At 35.1% G+C, this 10,262-nt stretch overlaps 1 pseudogene; it reads left to right on the top strand.

The window, feature by feature from the left end:
* Positions 1 to 3,044: 3,044 nt before the first annotated feature.
* On the top strand, positions 3,045 to 4,386 carry LOC138170010 (eukaryotic translation initiation factor 3 subunit E pseudogene; annotated as a pseudogene).
* Positions 4,387 to 10,262: the final 5,876 nt, after the last annotated feature.

Raw genomic sequence — 10,262 nt, 5'->3', positions numbered from 1 at the left:
ATAAAAGTGCTTCTGCTCACTGGATCTGGTCTATAGATACCAACAGAAGTATGCTAGAAGACAAAATCAAGTTGGTTTCTATGATGCTCTGGGAAATGGAATATGTCCTTTTTTCCACCACAAGTTAAAAAAATAGAATTGCATAGAATTAGTATGGCTCACAGAAAATTTAGAGAGGCTTTTTTATTCATTAACCAAAGTCTGGTTATGGACTAAATTTCCTTAAGTGTAGAATATTTTTGGCATTTTAATAAATTCTTACAGATTATATTTTACATTGAACCTTGCAAGCCATATGGTGAAGTAAATAATACCTATCAAATATTTCAGATGGAAACCTAATATCTAAGATGGAAAAGCAACTGACACTAATATATGTCTAAAAGTCATTCTCCAATATTTCTATTGAAAAGATATGAAGTTTTCAGAAAAAGAAATTCATATTGCCAACAATCATATGAAAAATATTCTAAATCACTACTAGTAATGAACATTAAAACAACTCAGATTGCACTTCACATCCATTAAATTAGCAAAGGTGATAAAAGATAGAAATAAGCAATATTACAATTGTTGTGGGTAGACAGGCACACTACTGTATTGTCTATGGTGCTGTGAATTGGCCTAGACATTCTGGAAAACAATTTGGAAAGATGTTAGCAAAGCGACTAAGCCATTCATATCTGATGTTTGCATTCTGGGACATATTATACACACACATGCACAATATACATACATACAAGCATACACAATACACACATATGTGTATTGGGAAAGTGGTAAAGTTCCATATGTACCTAAATATTTATAGCAGAACTTTTGTAGCACCATAGAAATGTACGAAAGGTAAGTGCCCATTGATTGTAGAATGACTGAACAAATTATGGAACATGAATGTAATTGGTTACTATTTAGTTGTTAGAGGAGGAATTCAGAGAAACAGGAAGATTTATGAAAATGGATGCATAATCAAATAAGTAGAGCCAAGATAAAAGTATACAGTGACCCTGATATTGTAAATGAAACAACTCCAAAAAGCATTCAAATTCATATCAGTGCAGTGACCAATTCTGACTAGAGAAAACTAATGATGAAACATGACCTCCCTCTCCTTCATAAAGAGGTAGTGAACTACAAGTGTGGACTGAAGGATGCAGGGTCAGGCATGGTCAGTATTTCAGTTTGTTTTGCATAACATAGTTTGTTACTATTATAACTGTTACTATTGTTCACACCATTCTATTTTGTTAAAAGCCTTTGCTTTGAGTTAATATATAGAGGTCTTGTGAATTGAATAATTTGGACCTGGGACAATCATCCCCTGGGGCATACAAATTACAAACACAAGTTGGAGAGAAGAACCTGGGTAGTATTACAGATACAATTCCATAGCACAGAAGCCACTGTAGTGAGAAGTCATCGTGCTACTTACCTGGATTTAACTTATTTCTTGCATCATTTGCACAATAGGATGAAGAATTTGCTGCAATAGATATATAATATATGAAAAGGTTATATATTAGTTTATATTATACATGGATTTCAATATTTAGAGCTATCAAACTGTATAAACATCTCAGCTCTCCCTAGACTTAATTGCACCACAAGTCATCAATATCTACTTCTTTCAGAATGTGTGTGCCACAATAGTTCTAATAAGTGGGATATGCTGCACTGGATGTGGCATGATTTTCATGTCTTCTAAAATACTACCTTTGGAAATAATTCTTTTCTTCCCCTTCAGTTTGCTAAATAATAATATGAAAAACACAGATAAATGTCTATTAAATTCCTGTTTTGTGCAGATAGCTGTGCTGGAAATGATGCAAAGTTACAGACTCTCGTTCTCAGAAAGTTCACAGTTCAATGGGAGGATTGGAAAGTGACCCAGGTAAACATAATACACAATTTACACATTATGAGTTCTGGCTTGTTTAAAAGGCTATAATTATTGATGATTTGTGTGGGTTTGTTTTATATTCCGGGGGGAAGCTAGGTGGCTCAGTGAATAGAACACTAGACTTGGAATCAGAAAGACTCATGAAGATGCGACTTTTTGATGATCTGTGGACTTTATTCATTAGCAAGAGAACCCTTTGGAGTTTGAACACCTGCATTTTAGTCAATTTTCTTTATCAAATGTTTCTTTCTTTGAAGAGCTGTTGTAGTATGCATTTGAAACTTAAAGATCCTTAAAATAGATATCAGAAACAGTTTGCATAGTAGAAGAGAAATATTTGATCCAGTGTTTAGGAGCCATTTAATGCAAAATGATTAATAAACATCCTGCAACTAGTTATAGGACAGGAGGGAAAGTTTGGAGAGATTATGAATCTAGTTAGCAGGGAAACTGGTTAGGAATCCTAGATGTATGGACAAGCTATGTGTAGCAACAACACAATATTCACAGTGCCAATGGCAACTGTGAATATGCTGGCATAGTGCTGAATTGCAAAACATAACAGACTCTTCATACAGAAGATGGAAGCAAAAAAAATTTATTCAGACACTAGAAAACTGGATCCCCAAACCAGAATGATGAATTCATCATAGTAGCAAAGAAGTTAATAAATCATAACAGTACAGAGTCACACCATCCTTTAGCCTTCCTAAAACCAACACTCAGAAGCCTGTCTACCTGGGTGTGCCCTCTCCTCCCTCTGTCTCTAACTGCTCTGACTCCCAGCTTCCTGTGGACTCTGCTCCACCCTTCAGCAAACTCCTCCCACCACAGGCTCCATGTGATTACATTCAGCCTAGTAGTGGGGCAGGACAAATCTTCCAATCAGGGAAAGTCTTCAAATTCCCTTAGGCTTATTAAGGGGCAGGGAATATAGTCAAATTACCATTACCATTACACTATGGTCCTCAAGAAGGTTGAATGTCAGTTAGAATGATAGAACTCTTAGGATTTGACCAAAAGACATTTGAAAACAATTGAAAGGGAGTGAGAAATTTATTTAATTGTATCTAGGGTTTTCTATTCCTTTAAACATTGCTTTAAATTTTTACTACAAGGAGTTACTCCATTTTTTTCTGGCAAGATGATAAAGTACGATTTTACTACTCTCATCCTTCACTTTTTGGACTGCCATTTGGTCTGTTGGATGTTCCAGTTTCTCTCAGTCAAAGAGAAATATAGTGAAAAGGAATTGCTTCAAGAAAAATTGAACCTTCTTAGTGATACAAACATGGTGGATTTTGTGATGGATATGCATAAAAACTTTATTCTGATGACATTCCTCATGCTTTGTGTGAGAAAAGAACTACTGCTGTTGCACAACTTAAACACCTGCAGGCAGAAACTAAACCGATTGTCATCATGTTTGAAGATCCAGAAACAGCAAGGCAAATGCAATCTACCAGGGATGGTCAGATGCTCTTTGACTACCTGGCTAACAGACATGGTTTTAGACAAGAACATTTAGATGGTACTCTATAGATATGCAAAATTCCAGTATGAATGGGGCAACTATTCAGGAGCAGTAGAGTATCTCTACTTTTTTAGAATGTTGGTCCCTTCAACCAATAGAAATGTTTTGAGTTCACTGTGGAGAAAACTCACATCTGAAATCTTAATGCAGAATTGGGATGCAGACATGGAAGACCTTACAAGATTGAAAGAGACCATAGATAATAATTTGGTCAGTTTTCCACTACAGTCCCTTCAGCAGAGAACATGGTTGATTCATTGGTCTCTATTTGTATTTCACCCAAAAGGTCGAGACAACATTATCGGTTTCTTTCTTTACCAGCTATGGTATCTTAATACAATTCAAACTATGTGTTCACACATTCTCTGTTATTTGACTACTGCAGTCATAACAAAGATATTCGAAAACAAAGATTAGTATTAAAAAAGCTAGTCAAAGTTATTCAACAAGAGTCCTACATATACAAAGATCCTATGACAGAGATTGTTGAATACTTGTATGTTAACTTTGACTTTGATGGTGCACAGAAAAAGTTCAGAAAATGTGAATCAGTTCTTGTGAATGACTTTTTTCCTGGTGGCTTGCTTTGAGAATTTCATTGAAAATGCTTAACTCTTCGTATTTGAAACTTTCTGTTGCACTCATTAATGTATCAGCATAAACATGTTAGCAGACAAGTTGAACATGACTCCTGAAGGAGCTGAAAGATGGATTGTCAATTTGATTAGAAATGCTTGACTAGATGATAAGATTGACTCCAAACTGGACCACATGTTTATGGGAAACATTGCAGTCTTTCCCTATAAGCAAGTGATTGAAAAGATTAAAAGCCTTTCTTTTTGAAGCCAGATGCTTGCCATGAATATTGAGAAAAAACTTAATCAGAACAGTAGATCAGAGGCTCCTAACTGGGCTACTCAAGACTCTGGTTTCTACTGAAATACTTTGAAAGAGGAACGTACTGAAAAATTCCCTCTTAAAGCAACATATTATACAAAATATGTAGTTCTGGAGAAAACCTGAGATATTGTGAATTTGAATAAAATTGATTATCTTTCATTTTTTAAAAAAAATAAATAATTACTACAGTAATGCAAAGAAGATGCATTCTGGGTATTTTCTCCATTACCAAAGATTACCATCCCTTTAAGATTTAGTCATTTAAAGCACTTTATATAGAAAGAGTTACTCCAGGGGTGTGAGTGTTTAATGATCTGATGGCCCACATGGTAGTGATGAGCCTTTCTGAACTGTTTGTTGATTGTCATATAAAATACACAAAATCCTCCCTTTTACCTTTTTTGAGAGGGGAAGGCAGGGAAATTGTGTTTAAGTGAGTTGCCCAAGACACGGCTCATACATATTGAGTATCTGAGGCCTGATCCGAATTCGGGTCCTGACTCCAGGGCTAGTGCTCTATTCACTGAGCCACCTAGCCACCCCAAATCCTCCCTTTAAAAAAAGCCATTTGACTTGGTAGTACCTTCACAAACTTCTGCTCTGCTGGAATAGCCTTCCAGCACTTAGTGACACCTTCATGGTGAATCTTTGACATTTGACAGAGATCATATATTAAAGTAAAACAATTAACAGATAATACATGTTTATGCTGGGCTTAAATTAAATTAAATTGAGGCTTAATTTTATTAAAAAAACTGAATATGATCGACTACAAAAAATATTCTGTCCTTCTTGCCTCTCAGTTAATCATATCAACCAGGAGCCTCACTTCATAACCCAATGAGCCATCTAGCAGCAACAACAGCAAGCATTTTTATATGTACCAGGCACTGAGCTAATTGCTTTACAACTTGATGCTCATAACAACCTTGTGAGGTAGGTGCTGTTATTATCTCCATTTTTCAGTTGAGGAAACAAAGAGAGATGTAAGTGTCTTGCCCAAAGTCACACAGTGTCTAAGGCTGGATTTAAAATCAGGTTCTCCTAACTCTAGGCCCAGTATTCTATTCACTGCACCACTTAGCCATGCCTCTATGGACTAATGAAAATAGTTTACAATGTATTGCCTTACACCACTGAATGTTTTATAGTTTAATAAGAAGAACTTAACATCAAAGATGACAGTTTAAAGGACAAATAAACTGTCCTTAAAATATGCCATTTCTACATAAGAATATGGCATACTTCCAATTCCTTTTAGACATATGATATGTGCTGAGTTTGGATAAAAAGTGGATATTTTGTAGATGCAATAAAACTGCTTAGCCTTACTACTAGGAACTAGGCATTGATGACTGAATTCATTCACATTTCCAGACAGGCCATTTATTTTCTCTTTTAGTCAGGTTAAAAAAAAGTCTCTTTACTCCACAAGGAAACTCTTTGCAGGGTTGATTATTTTATTGCTTATTTTATTGATATGAGGTGGTTTTTTCCCCAATGAAATGTTAGAATGAACATGCCCAAAACATCTTCTGATTAAAGATCAGGATGCCCTGTTCTCTTTTCTATTTTCATCCATCCATCACCTATTTTGGCCCTAAAGTGGGCCTGTGATTTCACTCTCTCAGAGTTAATTCAATCTCAGTGAAAAGGGACTTTAAATGAACATTAAGAATACTAGCAGGAAGTAGATTCTTTCACCAGGGATGTTTCTGGATATCAGAATTCCAGTTTTAATTAAATGGTGCCTTATGAAAAGGAGTTCATAGCATAGTTTTTGCCACAAAGAATCCTTTTTTTGTTAGGAATTATGATTTGAAGTTTACCACACCCATATGCAAACATATCAACACACAGGTGCCTGCTATCTTTCAATATGCATACTATACACAGTCCTCCTTAGACCATGGTTGCAATGCTCTGTTTAGTTCTGGGTATTACAGAGTACTATATGTGCAGCTTGGTGGCATTGCAGATAAAGCTCTAGACCTGGAGTCAGGAAGACCTGAATTCAAATCCCGCCTCAGAAACTTACTAGCTATGTGATCTGAAGCAAGTCACTTAACCTTGTTTACCTCAGTTTCCTTAACTGTAAAATGAGCTGGAGAAGGAAATGGCAAACCACTTTACTATCTTTGTCAAGAAAACCCCAAATGGGGTCACAAAGAGTTGGGCATGAATGAAATGAATGAATGACAATCAGGAATAACACTATGATTTAGGAAAGACGTCTAAACAAGGACATCCAGGATTATAAGGGGCCCTTGAGCTCTTGCCATATCCAACCTAAGCAATCCAAGGTAACAAACATCCACTGTATAAAGTGTATGTACATATTTTTAGTTTGTGTATGTATCCAGGTGAAGATATATAACAGGCAGTTGGTGATATAGGACTAGAACTCAGAAAAGAGACTGAGTCTAGATATATAGATGTGGGAATCATCTGGAGAGAGGATCATTAATGTAGCTAAAGGGAGGGTGTAGAGAGGGAAGAGAAGAGGACCCAGGAGAGAGCCTTAGTGTACACTGATAGGAAGCAGGAGATGGGTGATTACCCAGAAAATGAGACTAAGAAGGAGCTCTGCGATACCTCTTCTCTGAGTGCCCTTTCTCCCAATTGGTGGCTGCCTACCTGGATCATTATCATGGAAGAGGCTCCAGTCATTCGAAGCTTCACTTCATTCATAACTGGACCATCCATACTTTTTCTTTTCTTCCCTTCACTAACCACTTTGCCCTAACTCCAACCCCTTAGGCTTTCCAGCTACATGATGTTTACCTCCATTAGAATATAAACTTCCAGCTAAAATCCCACCTATTACAGGAAGCCTGACTTTCCTGATCCCCCTTAATTTTAGTCTTTTTTCCTCTCTTAATCATCTCCAGTTTATTCTGTATATAACTTATTTGTACATAATTGTTCATAAATTTTCTCCCCCTTTAGACTCCTTGAGTCTAAGTCTAGCTCCTTGAGAGCAGGGCTTGTCTTTTTCCTTTCTTTATATTTCTAATGCTTAGCACAGTGTCTGCTACATAGTAAGTGCTTAATGATCTTAATATAATATTATATAGTATAATAAACTCACCTTCTTTCTCTCCCTTCTTCTGTCTCTGTCTCTCTGTCTGTCTTTCCCCTACTCTGCAAAACATCAATATGCATTTATTGTATTTATTACATAACCTATAGCATTCCTTATCATAATTTCTGCAATTATAATAAACCAAAGGGAACAAATATTAAATCATATTGTACAAATATTTGAACTTTAGAGCCATAAAATAAGCAAGATACAAATGAATATGTATTATGGAGAACATGATGTAACAAAAAACTCAAATGAAAAGCTTTAGCCATTTAATTAAACATTTTTTCCTTTCCTAAATGCTTACCAACAAACTCCTTTCCCTTACGTATTCCCATATACTAGTACTACAGAAAATCATGCTACATTATGATCACTTCCTAATGAAAATTTATATTACCACTTAGGTCTATAGAGAAACAGTCTGATATAGAAGGAAGGGCGCTGCACTAATTCAGGAGACCTTCATTGAAGTTCCAGTTTTGGCACTAAATAGCCCAGAACACTTGGAGAATAGGTGATTCGTTCAGATCACAGAGCCAATAAGGAGCAGCAGTATCACTTTTTGAAATATATTTTTATTCATTTTGTTAAATATTTCCCAGTGACTTGTAATTTTTTAAAAACATTAATTTCTTAAAACTTCTCCCCCTCCCTCTCATCCTTTCCCACCTCCTTAAGAAGGCAATTGGACATGTCATATGCATGGGAAGTCATGAGAAACATATTCCCATAATAGCCAAGTTACAAAAGAAAGCAGAGACCAAAATAAAAGTAAATAAAATAAGAAAAAGAAAGTTTAAAAAGCATGATTCTATCTGCATTCAAAGTTCATCAGTCTTTTCTCTCTAAACAAGTAGTATTTTTCATCTTAGTTCCTCTGGAATTGTTGGATTATTTTCTTGATCAGAGTAGCTAATTTTTTTTATAGTTCATCTTCATTACATTATTTCTATTACTATGTATCATATTCTCCTATATCTGCTGACTTCACTTTGAATGAGTTTATATAAGTTTTCCCAGGTTTTTCAGAAACCATCCTGATCATCATTTCTTATAGAAAAATAGTAATCCAATACAATCATATACCAAAATTTGTTCAGCCATTACCTGATTGATTGGCATATCTTCAATTTCCAATTCTTTGCCACCTCAAAAAAGAACTGCTAGAAATATTTTTGTATGCATAAATCATCTTCCCTTTTCTTTTATCTCCTTGGGATACAGACCTGGTAGGGGCATTGCTTGGTCAAAGGGTATGCATAGTTTTATAACTCTTTGGGCATAGTTCCAAATTGTTCTCCAGCATGGCTGGACTAATTCACAACTCCACCAACACATTAGTGTCCTAACATTTTTACATCTTCTTTGGCATTTGTCATTTTCCTTCTCTGTCATGTTAGACAATCTGATAATGTGAAGCAGTTCCTCTACATTGTTTTAATTTGCATTTCTAGTGAATAGTGCATGTTTACAATGACTATTGATAGCTTTGATTTCTTCTGAAAACTGCCTGTTCATAAACTTCTGATCATTTACCAACTGAGGAATGTTTCTTTCTTTCTTTTGATAAATTTTGCCTCAAATTCCTATATATTTAGGAAATTAGGTCTTCGTTAGAGAAACTTGGTGTAAATTTTCCCCATAGTTTCCTGTTTTCCTTCCAATTTTGGGTACATCAGTTTTGTTTGTGGAAAAGTTTTTTTTTATTCCATGTAATCAGAATTATTCCTTTTACTTCCCATGATCCTCTTTATCTCACGTTCAACCATAAACTCTTCCCTTATCCATAGATCTGACAGGTACATTTTCCCATGATCCCCTAATTTACTTTGGGTAAGTAAATTTTATGTCTAAATCATTTGTCCATTTTTACCTTATCTTGGCATATGGTATGAAATGTTGGTCTGTGCCCAGCTTTTGCCAAACTGCATTCCAGTTTTCTCAGCAACTTTTGTCAGATTGTGAGTTTTTACCCCCAAAGCTTGATTTTTTGGGGTTATCAAACATGAGAATGCTATTGTCTTTTACTACTATGTACTTAATATATATTATGTTAATATATTTCACTGATCTACCTATTTTTCTTTGCCAGTACCAGATTGTTTTCATGGTTACTTCTTTGTAATATAGCTTGAAATATGGAATTGCTAGGACACTTCTGTTACTTTTTTTTTACCACTGATTTCCTTGATATTCTTGATCTTTTTTTCTTCCAGATGAATTTTATAATTTTTTTCTGGCACTGTAAAATAATTCTTTGGTAGCCTGATTACTATGACAACGAACAAATAAATTAATTTAGATAGAATCAGTCAATTTATTATATTGTCTTAGTCTACCCATGAGCAATGATTATTTCTCCAATTATTTAGACCTGTATTTATGTGAAAAATGGATTATAATTGTGTTCATACAGTTATTTTAAATGGAATTTTTCATTCTATCTCTTCCTTCTGGGTTTTATTGGTAGTGTATGCAAATATTCATGATTTATGTAGGTTTATTTTATATTGTTGGAGCAGCTAAATGACAGTGTATAAAGTACTTGGCTTGGAATCAGGAAGACTAATCTTCATGAGATCAAATCCGACCTCAGACACTTTACTAGCTATGTGACTGGCAAGTGACTTAACCTTGTTTGCCTTAATTCCTTGTTTGTAAAATAAGCTGGAGAAAAAATGGAAAACCACTCTAGCACTCCAGTATTTTTTTGACAAGAAAACCCCAAAATGGTATCACAAAGAGTTGGACACCGTTGAACAACAACAACAAAATTTTATATTCTGCAACTGTGCTAAAATTTTTAAAACTTGTTATTTTCATTGATTCACTAGGGT

The sequence above is a fragment of the Petaurus breviceps genome, unplaced genomic scaffold (genome assembly GCF_028583685.1).
Source record: "Petaurus breviceps papuanus isolate PSGF00001 unplaced genomic scaffold, PetGlider_PUasm1.0 38, whole genome shotgun sequence".
Taxonomy (NCBI): Eukaryota; Metazoa; Chordata; class Mammalia; order Diprotodontia; family Petauridae; genus Petaurus; species Petaurus breviceps.
This window is presented reverse-complemented; position numbering and strand designations above follow the sequence as displayed.